Genomic DNA, 19,548 nt, shown 5'->3' on the forward strand with positions numbered 1-19,548 from the left:
TTTTATGTTCTTATGTGACACAGAGTGTTGGACTGGATGGGCCATTGGCCTGATCCAACATGGCTTCTCCTATGTTCTTATGTGACACAGAGTGTTGGACTGGATGGGCCATTGGCCTGATCCAACATGGCTTCTCCTATGTTCTTATGTGACACAGAGTGTTGGACTGGATGGGCCACTGGCCTGATCCAACAGGGCTTCTCTTATGTTCTTATGTGACACAGAGTGTTGGACTGGATGGGCCATTGGCCTGATCCAACATGGCTTCTCTTATGATCTTATGGCAGTCCCATAGGGTTTTCCAGGGCTTTTTGGGAAGAAAAAGTCCAGCAGGAACTCATGTCCACCAGTAGAAGATGACTGGCCTGGGGATTCCGGTACTCCTGGGGAGGGGAAGGTATGACGGTGGGAGCAGGCAGACCTATAGGCGAAGAAGGTCGAGACATGATGGTGCTCGACCACCTTCCAGCCTGCGTCCCATCCCGATGGTGACAGGTAGTGGGACCAGGCGAATTCACTCGCCTCCGTCACTGGTGTTATGTAATGCCAGGTCCATTAATAATAAGACCGCTATCCTTCGGGAATTCCTGCTGGAGCAGGACGTGGACCTGGCATGTGTGACTGAGACCTGGGTGCGGGATGGGGAGACCGTGGCTCTCTCCCAGATGGCCCCCCCAGGATACTCGGTCTTTCACCAGTCCTGGACTAGCGGGCGGGGGGGAGGAGTGGCACTATTGATACAAGAGGCTTACTCCTTTAGGGGTCTCCCGGCCCTGGAAATCCCGGGCGTGGAATGTGCTGGCCTGATGTGGGACGTTGGGGAAGGGTTGGCGATCTGGCTGGTGTACCAATTGCCTAACGCACTGGCTAGTGCCCAACCATCCCTGATGGAGGCTGCAGCGGGCTGGGCATTGGAGTGCCCAAGGCTATTGGTCTTGGGTGACTTCAATGTTCATGCCGACGACGCGGCCTCCAGTCAGGCGATGGACCTAGTGTCATCCATGGCAACACTGGAACTCTCCCAGGTTGTTACAACGGCCACTCATCAGGCGGGACACATGTTAGACCTGGTCTTCGTGGCGGGAGTTTTAGTGAACGATATTGCTACTAAAGCAGTGCCATGGTCGGATCACTATGCCCTCAAGGCTCGTGTGGATGTGTCACCCCAAGCCTGTTTAGGCAGAGAGCGTATTTTAGCTCGCCTGCGGAGCTTGATGGACCCGGAACTGTTCCTAACGGCCCTGCAGGATCCCTGGCCCACTGGCAACTCCCTGGATGACCTGGTAGAGTCCTGAAATGATGGACTCTCCAGAGCCATTAAGGAGATTGCACCTAGGTGCCCTCTGCATCCTCGTTTGAAGCCGATGCCTTGGTTTAGCCAGGAGCTGAGGCAACAAAAGCGTGGACTCAGACGACTGGAGAGGCAATGGCGGCGTACTCGAGATGAAGTGTTCCGAACATCTTATAGAGAGAGTTTGAAATCCTATGAGATGGCAATCAAAGCTGTAAAGAAAGCATACTTTGCAGCTAAGATTGCGTCCGCAACTTCGCGCCCGGCACAATTGCTTGATATAATTCGGAGTCTTACAACGCTGCCACAAGGCAGACCAAATTCTATTGATTTGGAGATTGGCTGTGAGGCTTTTGCAAAAAAATTTTGCAGACAAGATCGCATCACTCCGCCTCGACCTCCCTGCCATATTTGAGGCAGTTAGCGAAACCGAGGCTCCGGGCCTGTCTTCGGATCGTGTTCTGGATGGCTTCAGTCCTCTCAGCCTGGAGGAAGTTGACAGGATCCTCTTATCTGCACGCCCAACAACTTGTAAATTGGACCCTTGCCCCTCCTGGCTTATTAAATCCTGCCAGAGGGAGCTCAGATATCCTGTACGGGATATCATAAATAGATCCCTGATGGAAGGGCATTTTCCAATGCCGCTTAAAGAGGCGGTGGTCCATCCCCTCTTGAAAAAAACAACCTTAGACCCGGCCCAATTGGCACATTACCGGCCGGTCTCAAATTTGCCCTTTATCGAGAGGGCAGTGGCGATGCAGTTACAGACCTTCCTGGAGGATGCTTCCGTCCTTGACCCACTCCAGTCCAGCTTTCGCCCAGGCCATGGGACGGAGATGGTGTTGGTTGCCCTGATAGATGACCTTCAACGGCATCTGGATCGGGGCGGCTCAGCGGTGCTGATGTTGTTGGACCTATCGACTGCGTTCGATACGGTCGACCATCGGTTACTGACTTGCTGCCTTGCCGATGCGGGGATTCAGGGGTTGGCCTTACAATGGCTTTCCTCTTTCCTCGAAGGTCGGGGACAAAGGGTCGCAATTGGGGGTGAGCTATCCCAGAGGCGCACGCTTGATTGCGGAGTGCCTCAGGGGGCGGTTCTCTCCCCGATGTTATTTAACATCTATATGCATCCCCTTGCCCAGATCGCCTGAAGGTATGGGCTGGGTTGCTATCAGTATGCTGATGACACCCAGCTCTATCTGCTTATGGACGACCGACCGGTCTGCGCCCCAGAAAATCTAGATCGGGTGTTACAGGCTGTGGCTGAGTGGCTCAGACTGAGCGGGCTGAGGCTAAATCCGGCGAAGACAGAGGTCCTTTGCCTGGGTCATCGGGGTCCGGGGAGGGAAATACCCCTGCCAGCTTTTGACGGTGCGCCGTTGATAGCGGCGAACAGGGTCAAAAGCCTGGGGGTACTATTGGAGCCCTCCTTAAAGATGGAGGCTCAGTGATGAAAATATCAACATGATCTAGCAACAGTGATCCATCCTACGGTCACCTCGAGGTTGGACTACTGCAATGCCCTCTACATGGGGCTGCCCTTGTGCCAAACCCGGAAGTTGCAGCTAGTGCAGAATGTCATGGCCCGGCTGTTATTGGGGCTCCCAAGATGGGAGCACATTCGGCCGGGGCTCCGGGTTCTGCACTGGCTGCCAATAATATACCGAGTCCGGTACAAGGTGCTGGTTATTACCTTTAAAGCCCTATATGGCCTAGGACCTGCCTACCTGAAGGACCGTCTCTCCCCACATGTTCCCCAGAGAGTACTGAGATCGGGAACCCAAAACCTTCTTTTTATCCCCGGGCCAAAGAAAGCCCGCTTAAAATCTACCAGGAACAGGGCCTTCTCTGTTATGGCCCCTTCCTGGTGGAACCAGCTGCTGGAAGAGGTGAGGGCCCTGCGGGACTTTTGCTCAGTTCTGCAGGGCCTGTAAGACAACCCTCTTCCGGCTGGCCTATAACTAACCGGCACAAGAAACTAAGTGTGGTTCCATTAGACCTCTGTTATTCCTAATGTTTTAATGTTTTAAATGTTTTAACTGTGTTAAATGCTTAAACTGAATTTTTATGTTGGATTTTATGTTGTGAGCCGCCCTGAGCCACTTGGTGGGAAGGGCGGGATATAAATCATAAATAAACTAAAACTAAAAATTTGCATATTAGGCCACACCCCCTGATGCCAAGCCAGCCAGAACTGCGTTCTTGTGCATTCCTGCTCAAAAAAAGCCCTGGGGTTTTCAAGGCAAGAGATGTTCAGGGGTGGTTTGCCATCGCCTGCTTCTGCATAGTGACCCTGGACTTTCTTGGTGGCCTCCCATCCAAATACTGGCCAAGGCTCACCCTGCTTAGCTTTCAAGATCCGACAAGAGCAAGGTATTCTGGGCTACTCAGATCACGGCATCTTAGACCTATTGCCTGCCAATTTTGTTTGGTGTCCCAAGTGGTAAAATGGGAGAAGAAATTTACCTTCTCCACTGTTGGGATCTATACAAGGTCTCCTGCCAGGCCTTCCTTCATGAGTGGTTCTACATGTATCTGCCATCGCCTGCCTATGCAGTATATTAGGGGGTTAGATGGTGTTGAAATCGTAACGTTCTTGGAATGGTTGATGGTTGTGGCACCTAGGAATGCGGAGGCTCCCCCCACCCCTTCTTCTACACCATCTGGAGACAGAGGCTGGGAATAGCCTTCACTTCACAAAGAGATAAGGGGATGGGTTCCCTTTGAACTGTTTTCTGAAGTGTTATGTGTTAGAAAAGGGGTGTCAAACATGCAGCCCGGGGACTGAATCAGGCCCCCTGAGGGCTCCTATCAGGCCCTCGAGCAAGTCTGCTTCCTTCTTCCTCTTCTGCTTCTCAGCTTGCTTTGCCAGGCTCGCTCAATTGCGCCGGAGCTACAAAGCAAAGCCTCTGTTTTCTCCATTGGCTGAGGCTCCTCCCTTGGGGAGGAAGGGGGGGGGGAGGGAGAGCTTGCTTTGCCGGGCTCTCTCAATCACAGAGCTACTGAGCCAAGCCACTCTTCCTTCTATTGGCTGAGGCTCCCCCCCATCCCCTGGGAAGCCAGAGCTTCCTTTACCCAGTTCCCTCCATCCCACAAGAGATAAAGAAAACACCTTGTTAGAAAAAAAGAAAGCACCTCTGTGTCCTTTATAAAGTCTGTATCTCTGCTTCCTGGCATTACATTTTATGACACACATGGCCCGGCCCAACAAGGTCCCATTTATGTAAGATCCAGCCCTCATAACAAATTAATTTGACACCCATGTGTCAGAAGGTCTGGGGGGCAGAGAGAGGAAAAAGCCTGCACTTTCCTGAGTTACTTAATGCTGCCTGTGATTTTTGCTTTCACTTCTGGCAAGGCCCTATAAGGGGAAGGTCTGGACTGGTAACAAATCCATAAAGCTTCACCTGTGCTTTCATAGTCAAAGTCTATCTGAGAGTTATTTGGCAAAAGCTCACACCCACTCTGTGCATAATTTGGACCATGAACGGACTGTGCTGCCAGTAGGCTTGCCAATCCCCAGGTCCCAGCGTGGGCTCCCCCGCTTTCGCAGGCTCCTTCCTGCCCCCATCCAGCCGGCCGGCAATGGGAAGCCCCGCCCCAAAAGCCCCCATGTGGTTTCAAACCTTGAAGGCTTAAGAAGACCCTGGGAACAGCTTTTCCCCTAGAAAGGTGCTCTGTGCCTTTAAATCTTAGACCAGGCTGCGGGCAGGGCAAGCCTACAGAACAGCATGCCTGGTGGAAGGGAAGGGAAGGGAAGGAGTCCAGGAAATGTGTTGGTTTTACAATGGTCAGAGGCTGTTTGCACAGGAAAGGGTAAACTAGAACCTTTCGTTTCCTTGTGATTTCTTTAGAACCTGGAACTTCAGCAACTCATGAGTAAATTGCTCTAGTGAGACCACACAACTGTTTATTTTGGCTTCTGTGTGTTTGTGTGTGTGTGTGCATGTGTGTGAGAGAGAGAATGCAGAGAAGGTGCAGCTGGCTGGGGTGAAGAAATGAACATTGTATTCTGGGGAACTGCACTGCTGTTTTGTTTGGTTTTTTTACTTATTTTAGGGAATGTGAAAGTCTCCTGGCTCCACCCCCAAAGTCCCCAGATATTTTCTGAGACAGACTTAGCAACGCTACCAGAACTCCCCTTGGAGTTCAATTCTGCCTGTCACAACCTTGCTATTGGCTCCACCCCCAATGCCTCCTGGCTCCACCCCCAAAGTCCCCAGAGATTTCTTGAATTGGACTTGGCAGTCTTCAGACAACCACTGAAGAAACAGAAGCATCTTTTTGTTTGCATTGCTCCATGGGAGCAGCAGGTGGATCTTCCGCCCCTGTTGTTTTGTGTTGTCATTAGCTGGAGCAGGATAACCCTCTGGCAAGATTCCCTGCAGGGTCATCTTACTCTGAATGAATGACAATACCCATTGCCATAGTAGACAAGCAACTGGATGAGAGCCAAATGCCAAATCCATTCATCTGCTAAGGTTGCTGCCAGCCAACTGACTAGTATTTGACATGCCAAGCAGTTAAAAAGAACGTTTGCTTAAATAACCCATAATGAGGTCTGAAACGCCAACAGTGGCAAATACATCCTTGACTCCACTGTGGCTTACCAGGTTTCCTGACTCCATCTCTTTTCAGTCCTAGAGCGCTATCCTTTGCTCCCATCTCTCCCCACACGTTCTCCAGAGGGTACTTAGATCTGGGACGAAAATCTATTCGCGATCCCCGGGCCGAGGGAGGCTAAAGTCCACCAGAGAAAGGGCCTTCTCGATCGCTGCCCCCTCTTGGTGGAATCAACTGCCGGAAGAAGTTAGGGCCTTGCGGGACCTCGCCCAGTAAAACAACTCTATTCCTTTTTTTCCCCCAAACAATTTTTATTAGTAACATATGGCAATATATTCAATTTCTTATATCGTTAATAACTGCTTTTTTCTCTATCCCATATATTACTTTCTACCTACCCCTCCAACCATTACTTGACCCCCGCCGGTGTACTGTATTCAAAACATCATTATTAAAGGTACCCCAAATTGATAAGAACCAAAATTCATATCCTCCTCCCACTTATACTTAATCATTATCAAAAATTGTCCAATGTCCTTCTATTTTCCACTCTTTTTCTACGTATCTTCTGAACTTCTTCCACTCCATCTTAAATACTTCTAAATCATAGTCTCTTAAAGTTCTCATTAACTTGTCCATTTCACTCCATGTCATAACTTTTACAATCCAATCCCATTTCTCTGGTATTTTTTCTTTCTTCCACAACTGCGCAAAAACAACTCTATTCCAGCAGGCCTTTAATTGACATGGAAGGACTGATATGGTGTGACTGATATACATTTAATATATACTGAACGCCCTCTGAAGTGAGAAAACATCAAATACGATTAGCACCAGACTGTTTTAATTGTTCTTAACTGTTTTAATTGTTTAATTTGCTTTAATAGTTTAATTGTTCAATTGTTCAAGTGTTCTGATCTTACTGGCTGTGAGCCGCCCTGAACCTGCTTCGACGGGGAGGGTGGGATATAAATCCAGTAAACCTAAACCTCCCACATGTCTTGCTCTGTTTTGTTCCAAGGTCTACAGGCAGGGGTTTTTTTTGAGCAGGAACACAGTTCCGTTGGCTTGGTGTCAGGAGATGTGGCCTAATAGGCAAATGAGTCTCTGCTGGGCTTTTTTCTATAAAAAAGCCCTGTGTGAAACAATGGCAATGTCAGGGGGTGTGGCCTCATATGTAAATGAGTTCTCGCTGGGCTTTTTTCTGTAAAAAAGCCCTGTGTGAAACAATGGTGATATCAGGGGGTATGACCTAATATGCAAATGAGTTCTTGCTGGGCTTTTTTCTGTAAAAAGCCCTGTGTGAAACAATGGCAATGTCAGGGTGTGTGGCCTAATACGTAAATGAGTTCTTGCTGGGCTTCTTTCTGTAAAAAAGCCCCGTGTGAAACAATGGTGATATCAGGGGGTGTGACCTAATATGCAAACGAGATTATTGTTGAAATGGTCTACAGAAGAAGAAGTAGTAAAATCTCAAATGATTAAATGGGCAATTAATGTAAACAAGGAAATACAAATGGATACATGGGAGTATCTTTGGAAGAACTCGATGAAAATATCAACATGTCAGAGTATTAAGGAGAACTGTTTCAAGATGATGTACAGGTGGTATATGACTCCGAAAAAACTGGCAAAGATGAGTAAAAAGATGTCGGATAGATGTTGGAAATGTAAGAAACATGAAGGTTCTTTTTATCATATGTGGTAGACTTGTGAAAAAGCGAAAAAGTTTTGGCAGATGATACAACAAGAAATATCTAAAATTTTGGGATATGATTTTAAGAAAGTTGCAGAGACTTTTCTGTTGATATTACAAATGGAAAAATTTCCAAAAGAAGATAGGACTCTAATTTGGTACTTGCTCTCACCTGCTAGGACACTGTATGCGCAGTTGTGGAAGCAAGAAAAAATACCAGAGAAATGGGATTGGATCGTGAAAGTTTTATCGTGGAGTGAGATGGACAAACTAACAAGAATTTTAAGAGACTATGATTTGGAAGTGTTTAAAAGGGAGTGGAAGAAATTTAGAGGATATATAGAGAAAGAGTGGAATGTAAAAGGACATTGGACAATTTTTTAATAATGAGTATGAGAAAAGGGAGAAATTGAACTTTGATTGGTTAAGGGTACCTTTATAAGTGAACTCAAGTATGTAACTTCGGCGGGAGTCTAGTAACGGAGGGAGGGGGGGATTGGAAAATATCATATGGGTTAGGGATAGTAATGATATAAACAGACATTGTTACCATATGTTATCAATAAAATTGTTTAAACACTAATATGCAAATGAGCTCCTGCTGAGCTTTTTCTGCAAAAAAAAAAAAGCCCTGAGTATTGCACCATTTGTGACTGAAGATTGAATTATATTACCATTTGTTCATCCATTTTTTCAGCATTGCCCTTTTGGGTCAACAATAAAGAATTTGGTGGAGTTTGTACCACCAGCCATGGCGGGGGGGGGGAGGGGAGTACCCAAAGAGGCAAAAGTCTCAAAAGAAGACCTCCCAAACATCTCAGTCAAGGCCAGGGTTCATCAATAGGGTCCCAAGGTATGACAAACGCATGTTCTATGCATAGCCAGGCAGGTCTCCGAGGAATCCATCAATGGGTATACTTTAACTGTTCACAGGCCGGAGCATAAACCCTGAAAATTGTGCCTGAGAATTTTCTGGGGTTTAATGCTCTCTCTCTCTCTCTCTCATTCTCTGTTGTTGCCATTTCTCCAAAATTAGCATTTACCAAGGCAACGAGGAGGCTGCTCCGTTAAGAAGAGACTACTCTGGAATACTGTATACCTCATCAAAAGTATTTGTGCTTGTCACCTCCAGCCATGACTCACCTAGCAACAAGCTTGTTATGTGGCTTTCACAAACCCCAGGAAAGCGGGGGGGGGGGGGGTGTTGAAATGTATTTTGGAAGAGAGCCATTTTCACCATTTGCAGAGAATTATTATTTTGTAAATGAGCGTGATTTCGTTCCTAATTTAAATGGATGGTAACACTCTTTTTTTAGTTGCTTGGCAACTATCTGGAGGCATGCGGGATGGAAAGTGGAGTTCACACATTTCACAGCCCTTTTGGTTTCCCTTTCAGGTGGGCAAGACAATACCAGATTCTCCATTCCAAACCCATTAGTGATAGATAGATAGATAGATAGATAGATAGATAGATAGATAGATAGATAGATAGATAGATAGGTAGGTAGGTAGGTAGGTAGGTAGGTAGGTAGGTAGGTAGGTAGATAGATAGATAGATAGATAGATAGATAGATAGATAGATAGATAGATAGATAGATAGATAGATAGATAGATAGATAGATAGATAGATAGATAGATAGATAGATAGATAGATAGATAGTTAGTTAGTATTGGCAGTATGATTATAACGAAGAGTCAAGATATTCTCTCCAGGTGCTCATTTGGAGATGACAGAAGTTGGGAAGGCTGGTTGGATGACTAGTTAAGAGAGAATGTCCACCTGTACACCAAATTCTGTCCTTATTTTCAGTTTTCCTGCTGTTCCATTCAGAGCCCTTTCCTCAGCAGGTGCTGCTTATCATTAGGAGTTGGAGTAGTGTGGATTGGAAAGGAGGAGGAGAAAAAATGCCAAATATTATTTTCTAAAAGCATGCAGAATAGAGCCATTCTTTTGGATAACGATATTCTGTGCCACGGCAGTTTCACTGCTTAGAGTGAATGCTGCCAGATTCAGGCCTGACATGAAATTCAGGGTTTTAGTCTCATTCTCAGGACAGACCTGAATTTCATGTCATCTGAAGTTGTGTAAGAATTGCTATGCATTTTCTAAAAGCCTTGTTGAGCTGCCTTTTGAATTTCCCTCAGATTTCCCCATTTCCCTCAGATTTTCTCACTTCCCTCAAACGTCCTCATTTCCACTTGGGCCAAATTTCAAATTCACATCAAAGTCCTGCCGTCAATGAGATTCTGTGGCAATCCTGCCACAACACTTAAGGTATTTGGATACCTCGTGGCTTTTGAGCAGTGGGTTAGGTTTGAATAGAAACCCAGTCCATCCGGTTCTTGTCGTGATCTTGCCCCCATTATGTTGTTCAGAACATTCAAGTCAGCCAGAAGTTTAGAACAGTTAGATTTGAGTCCACTCTCACCTTTCGGACCAACAAATTTTTCAGGTTATAAGCTTTCAAGAGCCAAAGCTTGTCAGAAGAGACACAAAAGAGAGCTTTGACTCTCAAAAGTTGAAACCCCGAAATTCTTGTTGGTCTCTAAGGTTAAGAACATAAGAGAAGCCATGTTGGATCAGGCCAATGGCCCATCCAGTCCAACACTCTGAGTCACATAAGAACATAAGAGAAGCCATGTTGGATCAGGCCAATGGCCCATCCAGTCCAACACTCTGAGTCACATAAGAACATAAGAGAAGCCATGTTGGATCAGGCCAATGGCCCATCCAGTCCAACACTCTGTATCACACAGTGGCAAAAAAACCCAGTTGTCATCAGGAGGCCCACCAGTGGGGCCAGGACACTAGAAGCCCTCCCACTGTGCCCCCCCAGCACAAGAATACAGAGCATCACTGCCCCAGACATAAAAACATAAGAGAGGCCATGTTGGGTCAGGCCAATGATCCATCCCATCCAACACTCTGTGTCACACAGTGGCCCAAAAAACAAGGCGTCATCAGGAGGTCCATCAGTGGGGCCAGGACACTAGAAGCCCTCCCACTGTGCACCCCCCAAGCACCAAGAATACAGAGTATCACTGCCCCAGACAGTTCTAATTATATACTGTGGCTAAGAGCCACTGATGGACCTCTGCTCCATATTTTTTTTCCAATCCCCTCTTGAAGCTGTCCAGTTGCCACTGGATTCAAATCTAGCCATTCTACTACAGACCAACAGAGCTTCCCTCTGAAACTATCTTCAGAAATCTGGACTAATACAGTGGAAATTGACTTCACGAATCCTGGCTTTTGGGCACCGCTGCCTTAACATGGCGAGAGGGCTTGTGCGGTTCAGTGAGGCTGTAGGCTATGCCATGCAGGGCCACCCAAGATGGGCAGGCCACAGCTGAGATCCCAGACAAAATGCGATCCACTGGAGAAGGAAATGGCAACCCACTCCAGTATGCTTGCCAAGAAAACCCCATGGACAGTAACAATAGGCTAAAAGATATGGCACTGGAAGATGAGCCCCTCAGGTCAGGAGGTGCCCAATATGCTACTGGGGAAAAGCAGAAGGAAAGTCCAAGTAACCACAGAAAGAGTAAAGTGGCTGGGCCAAAGCCGAAAGGACGTTCAGCTGCAGATGTGTCTGACGGTGAAAGGAAAGTCCGATGCTGCAAAGAACAATATTGCATTGGAACGTGGCATGTAAGATCTATGAATCAAGGGAAGCTGGATGTAGTCAAACAAGAGATGGTGAGACTGAGCAGCATTACTGATGTAACTAACACAAATTTGAGCAGACTTCGGAGGATGATGGAAGACAGGAGGGCCTGGCGTGACTTGGTCCATGGGGTTGCGAAGAGTCGGAATCGACTGTGCGACTGAATAAAACAAAACAAAAAAGCTGGGAAGAACTGCCACTGAGAACCAGCGGCGTCATGGTAATTGCCTCTCTAACGTTATGTTGTCTCCCTACAGTACATCGGATGGTGCAGCGCAAGAGTCATGTTTAATTTGCCCAACATGTGTCTTCTGTCGGGGCCAAGCAGTAGCCCTGGATCAGTTCCTACGCAGCATCCCTGCCCCCCTCCGCTGAAAGTCCATAATACTCTAGCCTTGAGACTTCAGCTTCACTTTGTGAAGAAGTGACTTTGCTCCCTTTAGAAGGGCCTGGCTAATTAATCACGGGTGCAGAATGCTGTTGCAGGCAGCTTGTTATAAGAGTTGATTAATCACGAGTGCTGATTTGGGAATTGTGTTGCAGGGAGCAGGATCACATCTGGCAAGGCTTGACAGTTATAACTTCACACAATCAGCAATCTGTGTGTGTGTGTGTGTTGGTGCAAGAGAGCATTTTGCTTTGGGCTCCTAAGACACAGGATGAAGTTGCCTCCCCTATGAAGAACACATAGGTCTTCAGGGTTTGATTCCCCACTCCTCCACTTGCACCTGCTGGAATGGCCTTGGGTCAGCCATAGCTTTCGAAGGAGTTGTCCTTGAAAGGACAGCATCTGTGAGAGCTCTCTCAGCCCCACTTATTTCACAGGGTGTCTGTTGTGGGGGGGGAGAAGGTAAAGAAACACAGCTGCCAAGGATATTTGCCCATTTAGATGCTTAGATATTAACAGTTTTCCTGAAAAAAAATATTTAGATAGCAAGAAGAAGAAAAAGATATTGGATTTATATCCCACCCTATACTCTGAATCTCAGAGTGGTCGCAATCTTCTTTACCTTCTCCCCCCCACAACAGACACCCTGTGAAATAGGTGGGGCTGAGAGAGCTCTCACAGATGCTGTCCTTTCAAGGACAACTCCTACGAAAGCTATGGCTGACCCAAGGCCATTCCAGCAGGTGCAAGTGGAGGAGTGGGGAATCAAACCCAGTTCTCCCAGATAAGAGTCCATGCACTTAACCACTACAGCAAACTGGCTCTCAAGAAGAGCCTTGCTGGATCAGACTAGTGGTCCATTTAGTCCAGAATCCTGTTGAACACAGTGGTCAATCAGTTCTTCTGGATGGTCCACAACAGGGTATAGAGGCCCAGTCTTTTTCCTGATAAGAACATACAAAAAGCCCCACTGGATCCGACCAGTGGTCCATCTAGTCCAGCATCCTGTCTCACATTGTGACCAACCAGTTCCTCTGGAGGGCCAACAACAGGGCATAGAGGCCCAGTCTTTTTCTTGATAAGAACATATGAAGAGCCCTTCTGGATCAGACCAGTGGTCCATCTAGTCCAGCATCCTGTTGTGCATTGTGACCAACCAGTTCCTCTGGAGGGCTAGCAACAGGGCAAAGAGGCCCAGGCCTTCCTCTTATGTTGCCTCCTGGTGTGTATATTTGAATATTTTGAACCCTACTGTTTTCTCTGACAGTTGCTCCATTGGTAAGGTTGCTCCACAGCCCCAGCTGCTGCTCATTGTCCTTCCTGGATTAGTCACATGGATGAGCCCAGCCTATCAGGGATCAAGCATTGTAAGAGCTGATGATATATATGCAGCTAATCAGCTTTGGCTATGTGTTGATGTCCCTGAGAGACTCATGGCCTGGGCTTATGCTGCTTCCTTCTTCCTAGATTAGTCACATGAATGAGCCCAGCCTATTGCCTTTAAAACCCTATAGGACTGCAATGAGTCAGCTGTGACTTGATAGCAATTGCGTGTGTGTATGTGTGTGAAATGAGAGAGAGAGAGAATTCAAGCATCTGCACACTGAATAAATATTGGGTTGCCAATCCCCAGGTGGGGGCAGGGGATCCCCTGGTTTGGAGGCCCTCCCCCCACTTCAGGGTCATCAGAAAGCAGAGGGAGGGGAGGGAAATGTCTGCTGAGAACTCCATTATTTCCTTAGACTTATTCCCATAGGAAATAATGGAGAATTGATGCACGGGTATCTGGAGCTCTAGGGGGGCTGCTTTTGAGGTAGATGCACTTAAATTGCAGTACAGCATCCAGTGCCTCTCCCCAAATCATTCCCCAAGTTTCAAAAAGATTGAACCAGGGGGTCCAATTCTAGGAGCTCCAAAAGAAGGTGCCCCCGTCCTTCATTATTTCCAGTGGAGGGAAGGCATTTTAAAAGGTGTGCGGTCCCTTTAAATGTGATGGCCAGAACTCCCTTGGAGTTCAATTCTGCTTGTCACGCCCTTGCTCTTGGCTCCACCCTCAATGTCTCCTGGCTCCACCCCCAAAGTCCCCAGATATTTCTTGAATTGGACTTGGCAACCCTAAATAAATATTAGTCGCTGAGTGGTTACAGAGCTTAGAATGGAATGAAAAATACCCAAGGGCAGGTTCACATGGTCCCAAAGTGTGTTTCTCTCAGCAATCCCTTCCCGTTACACCGCATCCTAGGAAGAAATGTGTTCATCTGTGACACACAAGTTCACTCTCCATTGAGCCTTGTGATGACCAGTCTCTTCAGCACGAGCCGCAGTGCCCACAAAGATTAATCAGGTGTGAATGTTCATCACGCTGTGCTCAGTGCTTTGCAGCACGTGAGCATGAGGCGTGGAGAAACAATCCTGTGAGCAAAGTACATGGATATAGCGTACGAATACAAATTCAGCACCAGTAACAGCACTTTAAGAGCCCCGTGGCGCAGAGTGGTAAAGCTGCAGTACTGCAGTCCTAAGCTCTGCTCACGACCTGAGTTCGATCCTGGCGGAGGCTGAGTTCAGGCAGCCAGCTCGAGGTTGACTCAGCCTTCCATCCTTCCGAAGTCGGTCAAATGAGTCCCCGGCTTGCTGGGGGGAAAGTGTAGAGGACTGGGGAAGGCAATGGCAAACCACCCCGTTAAAAAGTCTGCCGTGAAAACGTTGTGAAAGCAACATCATCCCAGAGTCGGAAATGACTGGCGCTTGCACAGGGGACTACCTTTACCTTTTTAGCAGCACTTTATTAGTACATAGTAACCTGGGCTCCATTGTTCAAACCCCCTGTGAGAATTTTGCTGAACTCTAAGATCTGACAAACTTTTTAATATCCCCCCCACACAAAAAAATGGGAAAATAACCAAAACATAGTTCCCTCACCGAGGAGGCGAGGGAGGTGGTGCCCCTGGGACCATGCCCTATACAGCCACCTAGGGCTTTCTAATGGATGGGCCAGCGCTGTGGAGGAAGAAAAAAAACCATTTTGTAATGGAGTGAACTGGTTTGGGAGGAGCTATGGCTCATTGGTAGAGCATCTTGGCTTGCAAAAGGTGCCAGGTTCAGCCCCTGGCATCCCAAAAAAGGACCAGACATTAGGTGATGTGAAAGACCTCTGCCTGGGACCCCAGAGAGCCCCTGCCCATCTGACCATACAGAACTAACCTTGATGGACTGAGGGTTTGATTTTATTAATGCAGTTCTACAGGTAGCAATGATGGGTAGGATTGGTCATTCCAACAGTTACAATGTTTAGATGAAGAAGAAGAAGATGATGATTATGATGATACTGGATTTATATCCCACACCACTCTAAATCTCAGAGTCTCAGAGTGGCTCTCCGTTATCTTCCTCCCCCACAACAAACTCCCTGTGAGGTGGGTGGGGCTGAGAGAGCTTTTACAGCAGCTACCCTTTCAAGGACAACCTCTGCCAGAGCTATGGCTGACTCAAGGCCATTCCAGCAGGTGCAAGTGGAGGAGCGGGGAATCAAACCCGGCTCTCCCAGATAAGAGTCCGCACACTTAACCACTATACCAAACTAGCTCTCAGTAGTTGTAGCAGTAGCTGTTGTTTTTGCTGTCAAGTCCAGCTGCCTCTTATTAGTGTGGCTGCCATTTTGTTCAATTTGAACAAAACTGGCCTGCTTGGTTTTGTTTGCCACCAAGTCACAGCTGACTTCTGGCAACCAAGTAGGGATCTCAAGGCAAAAGATGTTCCGAGGTGGTTTCCCATTGCCTGTCTTTGCATCACAACCCTCAGAGGTCTCCTAGCCAAATACTAACCAGGGCTGACCCTGCTTAGCTTCTAGAATCTGACAAGACTGGACTACCCTTGGCTATCCATGTCACATAGCGATTATTTGCAGGGCTTTTTTTTTCTTTTGAGCAGGAACACACAGGAATACACACACAGGGCTTTATTGTAGGAAAAGCCCAGCAGGGGCTCATTTGCATATTAGGCCACTCCCCCTGAAGTCACCATTGTTACACACAGGGCTTTATTGTAGGAAAAGCCCAGCAGGAACTCATTTGCATATTAGGCCACTCCCTGAAGTCATCATTGTTACACAAAGGGCTTTGTCGTAGGAAAAGCCCAGCAGGGGCTCATTTGCATATTAGGCCACTCCCCCTGAAGTCACCATTGTTACACACAGGGCTTTATTGCAGGAAAAGCCCAGCAGGAACTCATTTGCATATTAGGCCACTCCCCCTGAAGTAACCATTGTCACACATAGGACTTTGTTGTCGGAAAAGCCCAGCAGGGACTCATTTGCATATTAGGCCACTCCCCCTGAAGTCACCATCATTACACACGGCTTTATTGTAGGAAAAGCCCAGCAGGAACTCATTTGCATATTAGACCACACCCCTTCAAGTCACCATTGTCACACACAGGGCTTTGTTGCAGGAAACATTCGACAGGAACTCATTTGTATATTAGGCCACACCCCTTGAAGGCACCATTGTCACACACAGGGCTTTGATGGAGAAAAGGCCAGCAGGAACTCATTTGCATATTAAGCCACACCCCCTGATTCTAAGCAGCCAGGACTGTTTTCCCATGTGTTCCTGCTCAAAAAAGCCCTGCATTAGCCCAATAACTTTGCGAAGTCGTATGATTAAAAAAAGAAAATAAAGTTTTGCAAACCCGAGTGGTACCGAGGGGCGCATGTCAGATAGCTGTGCATGGGGACACATCCTCCACGGTAAACCTCAGAGCAGCACCTATGTCGACTCCAAGAATCAGAGCATCCAGGGTCCCAGTTAGGAACTGGGATATACCACCTATGCTGTAACTTCCCCGATCTGAATTGCCTTAACTTCGGCTCAGTCCTTGCATTATCTCCCAACAGAAACATGATTTATAAGCTCTGGCAGATGCCACTTGGGTTTTGCAATGCTTGTTATGCTAACATGTAGTTGGTGGGATAACTGGCATTTGTCAAGCCGTCTTCCCTTGTTCAACATACATTGAATTATTGTTTCCCTCGCCTTAGCGTCTTGCTTCCCCCTCTTATAATTAACTTTTGAATCTGCCCAGGGAACGTAAAGAGCAAGCAAATTCATTTTGCAGTAACCTGTAAATAAAAGGACTTCCCGATCATAGCTGACAGCTAATACAGAGCAAGTACCGCTGTCCATTGCTGCCGAGGACGCCGGCAAAATGAATGACTCAGAGGTATGAAACGTCCATGATTAATTCGCATTACTGAGCTTTAGTCTTTTAGCACATAATGATTGCACAGATTTTTTTTTTTTTTTTTTTAAAAAGAGGTGATGCTAAAGAGAAGAAGAAATCTTTAGGCACTCATTGGCATTCCAGTCTGCGGAGTTTGTGCAGGTTCCAACACCTGTCGTTTGGTAAAGTTCAGAATGGACAAAAGAAAATGCTACTTTTACATCTAGAGTGATTCATAGAATCATAGAATCATAGAGTTGGAAGGGACCTCTAGGGTCATCTTGTCTAACCCCCTGAACAATGTAGGAAACTCACAAACACCTCCCCCTAAATTCACAGGATCTTCATCGCTGTCAGATGGCCATCTAGCTTCTGTTGAAAAACCTCCAAGGAAGGAGAGCCCACCACCTCCCGAGGAAGCCTGTTTCACTGAGGAATCGCTCATGGGATTGAAATTGGCATCCTCCTTTGTGAACCTTTATTTCCATGTGCTGCTGTGTTCCCGGCAACCTGGCCCGTTCCAGACCCCTCACCATCTTCGTCACCCTCCTCTGGACCCGTTCCAGCTTGTCTAGATCCTTCTTAAAATGTGGTGCCCAAAACTGAACACAATACTCTAGATGAGGACTTACCAGAGCAGAGTAAAGTGATACCATCACATCACGTGACCTGGACACTATACTTCTGTTGATACAGCCCAAAATTGCATTTGCCTTTTTAGCCACCACATCACACTGTTGACTCATGTTCAGCGAATGATCCACTAAGACCACGAGATCCTTTTCACACATACTACTGCTAAGACAAGTCTCCCCATTCTATAACCATGCATTGGATTTTTCCTACCTAAATGCAGAAGTTTACATTTATCCCTGTTAAAATTCATTTTATTTATTGATTATTCAAATGTGGACTTCGCTGCCAGAGGACGTTGGGATGCCCACAGGAATGGATGGCTTTAAAAGGGAATTAGATTCATGGAGGAGAAGTCTGTCAGTGGCTACTAGCCATGGTGGCTAAAGGGAACCTCCACATTCAGAGGCCTCTGAATCCCACAGCCAGAAGGCAACATAGAATCATAGAGTTGGAAGTGACCTCCAGGGTCATCTAGTCCAACCCCCCAACCCCCAACATCAGGAAAGGTCTTGGCCTCTATGCCCTGCTGTTAGAAATCCAGGAGAACTGGCTAGCCACTGTGTGAGGCAGGATGGTGAACTTGAGCTACGATCGCACAATCCAAATAATGCACTTTCCAACTGGATTTTACCGTGTGAACTGGCCAAATCTAGTTGGAAAGTGCACTGGAAGTGCATTGAAAGAGCTTTATTTAGTGCATGCGATTGCAGCCTAAGTGGACCATTGGCCTGATCCATTGGTCTCATCCTTCTTATAATTCTTAAAGTATAGCCGATATAATGCCATTATAAAACTTTATGTAGCACTATGACCAGAACTTTAAAACCGTTGTATTTGGTAGGGAGGTCACCAACAAAGCCTCCATTGTCTGTAGGTCTTCCTTTCCATGTAGGGTTGCCACCCTCCAACTGGCACCTGGAGATCTTCTACTACAGTTGATCTCTAGATGACCAAGATCAGTTCCCTGGAGAAAATGGCCGCTTTGGAGGATGGACTCTGTGGCATTATGCTCTGTCGAGGTCCTTCCCCTCCCCAAACCCTGCTCTTCCCAAGCTCCACCTCCCAAATCTCCAGGTATTTCCCAACTCAGAGCTGGTGGCAACCCTACTAACCAGGCAAAAGATGCCTAGGCAGAAGAGAATTGCTGTGTGGATAGACAAGCTGTGAGAGATTTGCTGTTCTCAAGGGGCAACACTGGGACTCCCCATGGGGAGTTTTTTTTAAAGGTACTTCTGGCATTTTGCTCTGAAAATATTTTTTGTGTTCTGTTTTTGTGATTTAATGTGGAGTTTTATATTTCTGGTGTGCAAGCACCAGTCGTTTTCCACTCTGGGGTGATGTTGCTTTCACAACATTTTCACAGCAGATTTTTTTTACGGGGTGGTTTGCCATTGCCTTCCCCAGTCATCTACACTCCCCCCCCCCCCAGCAAGCTGGGTATTTATTTTACTGACCTTGGAAGGATGGAAAACTGAGTCAACCTGGAGCCGGCTACCTGAACCAGCTTTCACTGGGATTGAACTCAGGTCGTGAGCAGAGAGCTCCGACTGCAGTACTGCAGCTTTACCACTCTGCGCCATGGGGCTCTTATATGTATGCTACTGTGGTTTAGAATGTGAGGTAGGGAAGATGAAGTGCATTATGACTGGTAGCTGGATCCCTAGGAGGACACAGAAGACTGGCTGATAGAGGGAGAGAGAGAGTTAGGAGGATATGTGTTAGGGAGAGGAGATGAAGTGAGGTACTGTGGAGTATGAGAGAAATTTGTGTCTTTTGTGGCAAGTGAGGAAAAGAAGTCTGTGTGGAGATTATTAGTTTAAGTGGCATGTGAGGAAAAGTCTATGTGGAGATTATTCATTTAAATGGCAAGTGAGGGAAAGTCTGTGTGGAGAGAAAGAAGTCTCTGTGGAGATTATTTGTTTAAGTGGCAAGTGAGGAAAAGAAGTCTGTGTGGAGATTATTAGTTTAAGTGGCATGAGAGGGAAAGTCTGTGTGGAGATTATTCATTTAAATGGCAAGTAAGGGAAAGTCTGTGTGGAGATTATTAAGCGGCAAATGAGGAAAAGAAGTCTGTGTGGAGATT

This window comes from Heteronotia binoei, chromosome 6, assembly GCF_032191835.1.
Source record: "Heteronotia binoei isolate CCM8104 ecotype False Entrance Well chromosome 6, APGP_CSIRO_Hbin_v1, whole genome shotgun sequence".
In the NCBI taxonomy this organism is placed as follows: Eukaryota; Metazoa; Chordata; class Lepidosauria; order Squamata; family Gekkonidae; genus Heteronotia; species Heteronotia binoei.